Here is an 11,605-nt window from a genome sequence, read left to right as displayed (position 1 = left end):
GCATTGTTTATACGTATGTTTAAGGTATCGATATCACGTTGATGTTTTTAACATAGCCCAAAGTTCAAGTTAATAAGGATTTATAAGGTTTATGAGGATCGTGTGATTGTACTCTGTAAGGGACAATGTTGACATGATTGTAGTAAGGGTGTGATGGAAACAAACTACTCTTTTTGCAATTAGCATTTTGGTATAGTTATTGCATACTTACTGCAATGGTTATCACTGTCCTATCCTGGAACACATCTGCAACAACGTCTTGTAATATGCGATCCTGCGTTGATTTGTCATGTCGAGAATAAGGAGAGAAAGACCATTAAGTATTGGAGTGAATCAACAATCTTGCTACTCTCACGTAATGAGGAAGGCAGATGGATGGTCATGTACCAGTCTATAGTAATACGCAGTTGCATGACTTCACCGCATTAACAGAATCTGTATACTATATCATGCGTATTAATATTGATTTTAATGCTCTAACCAATAAAGATACATTTTCCTCTCTGCGTCTTTCTTTCTTTCTTTTTTTCTTTCTTTCTGTCTCCTTTTCCCTCTCTTTCCCTCCTTAGATACTTCGACAACTTTGCACTTTACAATCCCCTTTGTGAATCCATCCGAGTATGACTATGTTGACACCATCAACCATTTCGTTTTTAATGAATGTTAAAATCTAATTACGAAATCATTAGATACATCATGTCTTTTTAAGTATATTGCTCGAATGAGCTGAGAAGACATGTATACTGAATGACATAGCCCTTTTTCAACAATCTTCATATCATCACTATAATGCGTATGTATGGGTCTATTAAAGCAGTTGGCAATGACACTAAAGGTCAAAGGTGAGTATAGGAGAGAGAAGGTGTAGGGTGAGGTGATGTGAAGTAGATTGTATCAATCATGGAAGTAACAATGTGAAGTCATGACTTTATCATTAAATGCTGGATTGTGGAAAGGAAGGGAACAAATTTACCTTGAAATGTCATGAGATGCTTTAGACAAAGTTGTATTGATTTTAGGTAAAGATAAAACCAGAGTGTTAGCATGTCACAAAAATAGATTCATAAAATTTCCCGAACAAATGTTAACCCTTCCTGTGCCAGTAAGTCAAATTTGCTCAAATCTTGCTCACAAATCCATGAGCAGGTTATTATTGGGGCACATAGAGGGTTAACAACAGTGGCAAGGTGACTTGCTGAATAATACAAAGAAAACAATCAAAAAAAACTTTGTAAAAAAACTCTCACATGTCAAGTTTCTATTTGCGATCACTGAGCACATTGACATGATAGATACTATGACTGATTGAGCCGGGGAGATGGGATAGGTTTGTATCTCGGAGGGAGGGGAGGTATAGGGTGAGTTTCTTGGAGTGCCTTGAACTTGGATGTTGATGTGGATGTAAACCTACCGTTTCCTGGTCTATGGACGCAGTGGCCTCGTCCATGACAAGGATCCTAGAATCTCGGAGGAAGGCCCGTGCCAGACAGAACAGCTGTCTCTGACCTACGCTGAAATTCTCTCCACCTTCCGTCACAACGTAGTCTGAAACAGGAATGGTGTAACAGATGACCAATTTAAGATTTGTTTTAATCCAATGTACTGTTTCCAAGTTTTCTCATGTTAAAGAAATTGAACCCTGTTGTATAAACAAGATTGTGTGTGTTTGGGTGTCACGACATTGAAAATTAGAGTATTTTCATGCGTTTGAATTAGGCGCTATAGTCAAAGTGTGGTGTTCTCATATTTCACTTGATGACAAGGAAAGCTTAACCATTAATTAACATATCAACAAAAGTATCAACGAAAGTATTAACAAATACTCTAACTCAAATTATAGTCTTGTCAATAGGAACCTTTTAGCATAATATCTATAAAGCAATAGCCTATAGGTATGATTCATTGTAAAAATAATAGCAAAGACTATATGGAAAGGTCACAGGTCTCACCTAGTCCTCCTTCGAGAGGTGTGACAACATCTCTGAGCTGAGCGATGTCCAGAGCTTTCCACAGCTCGTCATCGGATTTGACATCGGACGGGTCCAGATTCCGTCTGTTACGAGTGACCCCGGAAAGAATTAAAAGAAAGAAAAAAAATCAGAAATAAGAAGAATGAGAGGAAGGGAGATATTAGGATATAAAGGACACAATAATAATGATTACTAACGAAACGCAAATTATATTTACCATGATGCTGTAGAATAATGCATGTTGGCAAGGAGCTTAAGCTCCTTGATGTTGGTTATCTATCTATGCATACCGCTGAATTCAACAGTTAGAGCAGATTTTGATATGTTGAACAAAATAGCACCTTATATATCAAAGGTTACATGAGGTGAAATTAAAAGACGAATAAATCTGGGGAGATTTTTGACAAAATTCATCTTTATGAACCTTGTCACCTGACAAATTAAGTGAAACCATAAGAAGTTATGAAATAAACATCTCAACCCCGAGTCTAGGGCTATTATGTTTACACAGTGTACATAGGAAAGGAAGCCCTTTGTATTGAAAAGCTGGCTTTTAACTAGCTCTTATCGATTATCAACATCCTATAACTTTCCTCAAAACTCCGTGAGTGTCATTTTGCATTAATTTGCAATATTATTGAAATAGTCTCACCCACTTGCACAAACGCATAACAACGACCACACGCACTCGCACACACACACACTCACTGACAGGTATCTAGCAATCAACAAAGAGTGACGATGCCTAATCAGCCAGATCCCTATACGTACTAGTAGTAAGTTTAAAAGATAGACAGATGGGGGAGGGGGGGGGGGGGAGACAGAGAGAGAGAGAGAAAGAGGGGGGGGGTGGAGGAGAAAGACTTGAGACGATCACGTTATGAATCTCACCTGATGCTACCAGTGAAAAGGATGGCATCCTGTGGGATGATAGACAGTCTCTGACGTAAGGTGATGAGAGGAACGGAAGCAATGTCCACACCGTCTATCAAAATACGACCTGACGACGAGAGCGATAGAATCATCAATTCATATATACTTCTATTCCTCACACCATTTTTCTTCCCGACACTTTGGAATTAAGGATTAGGATTACATCACACACCACCTATATGATTGCAAGACAATCAATGTGCAATATAAGCCAGAATTCTCTGTTCCATTCCTTTCTGGCGTGGAATAGCTTCGTCTTCCATTGTTATGACGGGGTAAAGTCAGTCAAATTTGAAAGAATCCCTGTAAATGTTTCAGTGACATATATGATTACCGTTCTCTTACATAACATGGTACTCTCACGTCATCAAGACTATGATCCTGTTTGATCACTTCAGAGCTGTTATATGCAATTGAAGACCTGAATATAAGAACGACCCAAGTCCAATTTTTGGCCAAATTCAGTTTGACATGGGAAATTGTAGCTTATGCATGGACTCATCTTGTGTATAAATGATAAATCCTAATTACCCCCGGAAGTGCCTGAAATGAATGAGTTAAATCTTATATTAATGTAAGAATGAAGGACTTGGGTCATTTTTACATTCATATTATAGCGCCCTCTTTCATCCTTCTCTCACCTCTATAGCAGAATATCATGTATATGAATCACAGAACGACCCAAGTCCACCACACGAAATGGTCTCTCCACAATTAATGTAAATATTAATTGTCATAATAATATATGTTCTAATTTGTATATACAATGTTGCCTTCCCATCACAGTTAAATAGAATATTATTGGACAAATAAAAAAGATATGAAGTTTTTTTTAGTTTACTCGAAATGGTCTTCCATGGACTTGGGTCGTTCTTATATTCATATACTCAATTGTACAGCATTCACTGAAATAGAAAAGTAGGCTATGCACACTTAAATTTTTCTGTAGGAAATGCCTTCTGTTAATGACTTATTGGTAGGCATTATTTCCATCATTTTCGTCAACGTGTATGTACCTTTTTTGCTTCATGCATACTGACGTGAAAATGAGAATTCTAAATGTATTCACACACACTTTTTTCAATATGAATATACATTTTTCTGTTTAAACTGAAAACTGGGCAATGAATTAAGATTTAGCAAAAAGATAAGCTGAAATAGATAAGCACAGGTAAGCCCATCATCTGTACTTTCAGTAGTGCTCAGCTCAGTAACGTTTGCTGTTTTAAGTAACACATAAAAATCATTGATACAATTATAGAAGACAACCTTAATGAAATGATAGTTTAAAAGACGCAGTACAACTTGCCCTTGAAAGTATCGATGATACGGAAGAGGGCCAAGGTCAGAGATGATTTTCCACTTCCGGTCCGCCCACAAATACCAAGCTAGTCATGAAAAAAAAATAAAGAAAAGATGAACACAATAAGGACATTTTAGTCTTTTATGTACTTGCAGGGCCGAATGCCACAGGAAAAAAAAACAATATCGTTGTACAAACTTGGTACTTTACAAAGTCTAAGTTTGGTAAATAGGCCCTATTGAATCGATGACCTTTTTTAAGAGTAGAATTTCAGCGTGATGATGAAATAAATGATTGATTCGCATTCCACTTTACTTGTCTCTATCATGTCTATGTTCAAAGGAGAGTATGATGCAATACTATTTACTAATCTTGTACACCTTTACTGTGAACATTTTGTATGGTTGAAAGCAATGTGTGAATCTGTTTAGTAATAAAACATAAATAGTTTTGCCATGTTTTTGAGGTTATTCATCTGTTTACAGAAAAAAAATGACATCATATTTTTGACTGTACCCTTTCGTCATACATGTTTAGAAGTACTCTGTTATGAAAAATACAAATGACTTCTTCGCATTAATTTCTTTAGACGTCGTAGTACATGTAGTCTGATACATCTACATGTTTATGATAGCATATGTTTCAGTCCATGGTCTACATTTTTATGAACGCTGATCTGCATCATCTAACAGAGTTTATTCCTGGCCAAGAATCAGGGAAGATAAAACAGTCAAGAGCACACTTTCCGGGAGGCGGAGAAGGTTTTATTACCTTCTGTCCGGCAGGGATGGTCACGTCGACATCGTGTAGTACGGGGTCCAGCTCGGGTGCGTAGCGTACGCTGATCTTCTCGAGGACGATCTCACCCTTGTCAGGCCACTCTGGGGGTGGCTCCAGGCCTGGCAAAATAATATGACATAACTTTGTCATCTATATTAACATTTCCTCTCTGTCTCAATATTAAAACGTCATCTGCTTCACATTACTGTAATTTGCATGGAAACAGTTTAATTTTTTTCTAAGCGGACTTTTTTTTTGCTTTGGCATTGCTTCACAAGTAAACAGCTCAGTCTCTGATAAACATTCATTTGTTATTTCTTATCTAAGGTAGTCTGATCATCGTCAAAACAAACGGAATGATCGCATGCAAGTTGTAATCGTAATATTATAGGGGAAATATAATTATGTCATGCCAATATTTTATATATCTGTCTTCTGGCTTGAAATATCTTTACAAGAACCATCTGAAAATTCAGATGAAAATGTAGAATATCAAAGTCCCAGCCCCCCCCCCCCCCCCCCCCCGAAGTCAGCTGTCAGCTTACTTGTTTCTTTTTAGGGCAACAAATTCAGCAAGAACTTCTAGCTTACCGTCGTAGTCTTCGTTCTTGACCTCCGTGTAGTACCGAATTCGCTCAATGGCGTTCATCTGGAGCTCCAGATCGGCGCAACCTCGGACCACCATGTTCATAAAGATGGAAATCTGTTGTGGAATAGAACGAATGACGGGTTCAAATTTTGCAGCTTTTAGTTTATGTTCACCTTATGAACGATGAGATTCAGCATCGGTATATTGATTAGATAACATTCTCGTTTATGATCTCGTGTTTGACGTGAATCTAAAATCTATGTCATCGATTGATTCAAGTGTTCTTTTTGGGAAAATCAGGTCGCTGATAAACGAAAACTTGCGAATTTGTGAATGATGTAATATCGTAATTTAAATGAAGAACCTCATTCAATATTAAACTGAATGAAAAATCATGTAGAAAGTGATATGCACGGACAGAATCAAACTTTTAAAGGAGGTGAAGTTATTTGTGTCCTGGTCCAAAGACTATGTGCTATTGAAATGTATAATTACTATCATTATCATTAACTTTTTATTGCAGTGAGACTCGCAGTCATTATTGGCTGTTCATCTAACAGTTACACAATCCTATACCAGACTTTGTGGATTCACGGTGAGTATGCACCATCCACGCTGCGGAACCTCTCCCGGTACACTTCTGATTATGAACACCTCCCTGTTATGACTCACGACCTTGCGACTACAGACCTTGGATCCGAAATAAATCACAATAGCCTCAGAATACACACCCTTGTTTATTTCAGATCCAAAGTTTGTCAGTCGTATAGTCGTATGAGTCCTATAGCGTGCGGCGGGTTTAAGTCTCCTTACAGAGATGGATGCAAATGATCAAATAAGGTTTTGGAAGGTTTGTCTTGTGAAATAGATTGAAAGTCCGATCAGTGACTACTTCAAAGTATTAATCAAATCTCTTTTGCGTATAGGAGTAACAGAAATGCCTTTTACTGCTTTGTTTGGCATTTAATTTTGATACGAATACATTATACGAAAAAAGTTTTCAAGTCTATAGGATAAAAAGGGTAATAGAGTGTATATATACACTGTATATATATATAGAAACAGTAATATGTTCTAGTTCATGCCTGAATCTCGCGCGGATTAGTAACGACAACGCACAATTCCCAAATCTCTAGAGAGATTTTTAGAGAGTGGGATCGGAAACCTGCATGGGCCCGTTTCTAGACACTGTACGTTTTAAATTTGATTTGAAAAATCAAACGCATATTCCCCAAATTGCATGCAACTTTGCGATTTAAATTTAAGTGCGTTGCTGCGAAGATATGCGTGTGAATTCTCGTATGATTCTGTCGAGATGATTTTTCAGTGCCGACTGAGTTGAAATAGGATGTGTGATTTTCCTTCCCTAAGTCGCCATATTCGTTTTGCTTAAATTGCTATTGCCATACTTTGAAAATGAATTATTCTCGTGCTCCGATTCGCAACATTACCGCTCTGTACGACGTGGGCCAGTTTGAAATAAAAAGAAGAAGACAAGTTTGTAAATCCGAAAACGACATCTTTCGGATTACTAACCTTCGTAAAAACAAATCTCTTTCCATCGTCGGACTAATTTAACTTTGGACTGAGATTTAAACCCTCGGCACAGCGAACTGTAACAATAATTTGCTACTATTTTTTCATTGACATTTCGTGAAACAGAATGCGTTTCGGTAGTTTGAACGTGTAAATGTTGCGATGTCTTTCCCCTGCTAGTGCAGACTAAGTTCGGTTACGGCGAAAGTTCCGTTACGAAATGAAAAATACTGCAAGTCTTTTCATCAATAACACACTTCCGTATAGATCAAGTTGTAGATTTTTATGCGTTTAAACGCAGTTTCTATTATAGTTTCCTACAAAAAGCGCAAGTCTTTTCTGCAACGCTCTTGCGTTTTAAATACAGCGTTGCTTGTGATTTGACGGACTTGCATTTAATCTTTAGAATTGCGTTTAAACGCAATTGAGTTTAAGTCTCTTTCAATTTTCTAGTTTCCGATGATTATCAAACGCAAGTCTTTTCAGCGTTCCGTGTGATTTGATGGGCTTGCATTTGATTTTCGGGGTTGCGTTTAATTTTTAATTTTGCGTACGAAATAAAAAATAATGCAAGTCTTTTCAACAATAACGCACTTCCGTAGATGTTTAGAGATGCGTTTAAACACAGTTTCTTATATAGTTTCGTACAAACACTGCAAGTCTCTCTGCAACGCTCTTGCGTTTAAATACAGCGTTGCGTGTGATTCGATGGATTTGCATTTGATTTTTAGAGTTGCGTTTAAAAGCAATTGAGTTTTGAAAAAAGTTCCCTACAATTTCCTTGTTTCGTATGATTATCAAACGCACGTCTTTTCAGCGTTCCGTGCGATTTGATGGACTTGCATTTGATTTTCGGGGTTGCGTTTATTCTTTAATTTTGCGTACGAAATAAAAAATAATGCAAGTCTTTTCAACAATAACGCACTTCCGTAGATGTTTAGTGCGTTTAAACGCAGTTTCTTATAGTTTCGTACAAAACCTGCAAGTTTTCTCTGCAACGCTCTTGCGTTTGAATACAGCGTTGCGCGTGATTTGATGGACTTCATTTGATTTTTAGAGTTGTGTTCAAACGCAATTGAGTTTCAGGTTCGTGCAACTATTTTCTAGTTTCATAATCAAACGCAAGCCTTTTCAGCAACGCACTTGCGTTTATGTGCAAAGTTGCTCGTGATTTGACACACCTGCATTTGATTTTTAGTTGCACTTAATTACATGTAGTTGCATTTCAATTAATATTCTAAAAACGGGCCCAGGTTTCTAATACCGCTTCGGAAATCAACGTTAGAATATTCGGATAAACAGAAGCACCTACAAAGTATTTCATGTTCTGATAATGATTCTCTACTAGGACCTATAGGTGTACAAAATTTGTGCGTTTTGAGAATAACGAGAAGGAGAAAGGGGGGAAAGTGAACTGCTTTGGGTACTACATGTAATACTCCAGAATGAGTGTATGCCCTTTCTATTCTGGCGTACAAGACAATGGGCGCATGGCGCGAACGCTACCGCGCCGTTAGTAGCGAATTACCGAGTAAAAATGCTGCGAATCGGAGCGGGAAAACACTTCTTTTTCAGAGAGTGGCGATAAGTTTTTGAGCGAAAAAATTATGTCGACTTAGACGAGGGAATTAACACGTACTTCAGCTCAGTTGCCACTCAAAAATCAGGTCGACTTACGCGAGTTGTCGACTTATAAATGTCGACTAAGACGAAGAAATTTTCAAGGAATAACAAAGGCAAAAATCGGGATTTTTTTATCGTGTCGACTTCAGCGAGTTGTCGACTTATACGATGTCGACTTAAGCGAGGTTTACTGTATATATATGTTTATACATTTCATTCAGCCGACTATTTTTTTTTCTAAAAACTGGACGTGACAAATAACAAGGCAAAGGTGTACAACATACTGTACCTCGAGTGAGTAGGTAATAGCCAAGCCAACAAGACTGGAGTCCACACTACCGTAGACGGCGCCTAGCAGGGCCGAGAGACTGGCGATTAACACGATGACAGCACCGAGATAGTCCTGTGAACAGACGTCATAATTATACATTTTTATTTCCGACTCTTGGTACAGTTAGTACACTAAAGTTGACTGGAAATATATAGGCAACACGACAGAAATACCATGATACAGCATAATGACACTTAAACCTCAAGCAAAATGTCTGTATATCTAAACCTGTAACTTACCAGACGAATTGCGAGCCACCGATTTGCAGTGTACAGGTAGACCAGTGCCGTGTTATTCTTGTCGATCTTACCAAGAATGTTTCTGAAAAAGCGTTTCTCATCCCTGTTAGGAAGAAAACATTTAAGTGACATTGATTTAATTCACCGCTCAATTTCCGAATAGACTCCAAACAGAACTCCTTGAAATCACCAATATCTGCTGCGTACTGAGAAATGTTGTAAAAGGATGTGTATAACTTGGACAGCGATGTTCCTAACTTGCAAATGTTTTATTTGGCAAACCGCAAAAATATCGGTTTTTAATAGCAAGGTAGCTTCATGAAATTCATATGGCAACTCAAGACATCTTTCGTTGGTGAGATAAAGCCCTGCCTCATCTTACGGGGAAATTTGACAAACGGATCATGATTACAAAGTTATAGGAGAAATCTATTCAAAAGCCAATCCCTAACAATGAGATCTGAACATAATTATGGAAGATATTTCAACATATATTGTCATCGTTGTGTTTGAATATGTATTTTCCTGCTTTCAAAATTTGGGACTATTTATGCTTTGCATAGACAGAAGAATTGCCAATATTTATATCACCTACTTGTATGCACGTATGATAGGAAGACCACCTAAGGTTTCAGAAAAATGTGCGAATACCGGAGACCTGGTGACGCTTTCCAGACGTTGTAACATCCTGTGTAGTAGAGTAGAAATTAAGAAGGTAACTGGCAGAAGTAAGCTTCACCGGTTTGATCAGTTACAAACAATCTGAGCTGTCTTGACACATACTGAGTAGAATCATCATATGTCATATCAACAACTGTTTTGTATGAATCAAGAATCATTTATCTTTACACATCCTGGCAACACTTTAGGTGTAGAAATTTTGTTCATACGGCACTCAAAGAAAAAGGGGAAAGAAATCGAGCAGAAAGAAGAAGAAGAAGAAGAAGAAGAAGAAGAATAGGAGGAGGAAAAGAATAAAGAACAAGAAGAAGACAACGAGGAAGAGGAGGGGAAAAGGAGAAAGGGAGAATACAATATGTAGGCCTATCAAGACATGTCTATTCTACTGGAGTTGTAGGCGTAGTAGGGCCTACACACGGAAGCGGCGGACAGACGGAAGCATAAAGTAACAGTTCTTGTGCTGTGAGAAAGCTACCCTGTATAAAAATCACCATGCATAAGATGCTAAAACGTTTTGATTAGTGTGTCAGTAGTTACAACCTTTACCTTGACGTGGCTACGAAGTAAACGAGGATGATGAAAAATATGATGCCGATCGGAACGAGGAAGATGACGAAGTAGACGTTGACGATGGCGTTGACGATGAATGAAGCGATGACGCTTACCAGTGGTGTTGAGTAGCATGTTGCAGGTGGTGAACCAGACGCTGGGATAATCGTATTAGATCATTACAAATATTGTAGTAAACATTTCGCTATTGCGCATTGTCCTGGATACTTTCATATCATAATATAATGGCATTTTTTCATCATAGTAATTTCAAAGATCTGATCTGGGAAATCATGTAAGTTAGAGCTGTGTCTCACAAACTGTTTATGAAAAATGGATTTAGGCAGGAAGAAAATTTGCTTCGATTATTTACAAGAAGGCAATAATTACCTGATCGATCCACTGCGTATCGCTCGACAGTCTGTTGAGAATCCGCCCAATAGGTGTGGTGTCGAAGAACCTGGTTTTAGAAAGTGAAAATGAGAAAATTAAGTCATTAAAAGTACCGCTGAATATAAAGCTGACATCTCAAACTAATTGGAAGTACACTGATTATACAATGGCGACAAAGAATTCATTGATGTACCGAAGAATTTGTTTAACAAAAGCACAAACTCCATTACACGCTCAAACTTTCAAATTGGACATTAAAAAAGATAACAAATTTTTGCCTACCAGGATATGTCATGAACTGAACACCCTACGAGAACTATAGTTTGCAGGACCGTTAGTTTATCACAATTTACCTTTTCGTTTTCCATTATCTCAAAGCCTCTATAAATGTTTATTCAGAAAATTCGGCCATATTATACAATATTACTATTGTCATTCCACATTTAACATGCAATGATAAGCCCTCATAAGAGAGATGGTAAAATGATTAATTACAACAAATGAGGTACATGAATGGTGCACGTACCATCGTTAATTTCGAGCCAGAAAATTGCCTGGGTTAGGGTTTTTGTATACTGAAAATAGTAGTAAAGACAAATATTTGTCGTTTTGTTTCTCTAATTTTTCATCTTTCAGTCCTTTTCTTTCATACAACCTTTGTTTACAAGATATATCTTT

The 11,605-nt window shown here is 37.6% G+C and overlaps 1 pseudogene; it reads right to left on the bottom strand.

The window, feature by feature from the left end:
• The window catches only part of LOC139744255 (ATP-binding cassette sub-family C member 9-like), a 40,261-nt pseudogene that overhangs the window by 1,706 nt on the left and 26,950 nt on the right, over positions 1–11,605 (bottom strand).

This window comes from Diadema antillarum, unplaced genomic scaffold (assembly GCF_040938485.1).
Source record: "Diadema antillarum isolate AM-2024a unplaced genomic scaffold, OU_Dant_1.0 seq00001148_RagTag, whole genome shotgun sequence".
Classification (NCBI taxonomy): Eukaryota; Metazoa; Echinodermata; class Echinoidea; order Diadematoida; family Diadematidae; genus Diadema; species Diadema antillarum.
This window is presented reverse-complemented; position numbering and strand designations above follow the sequence as displayed.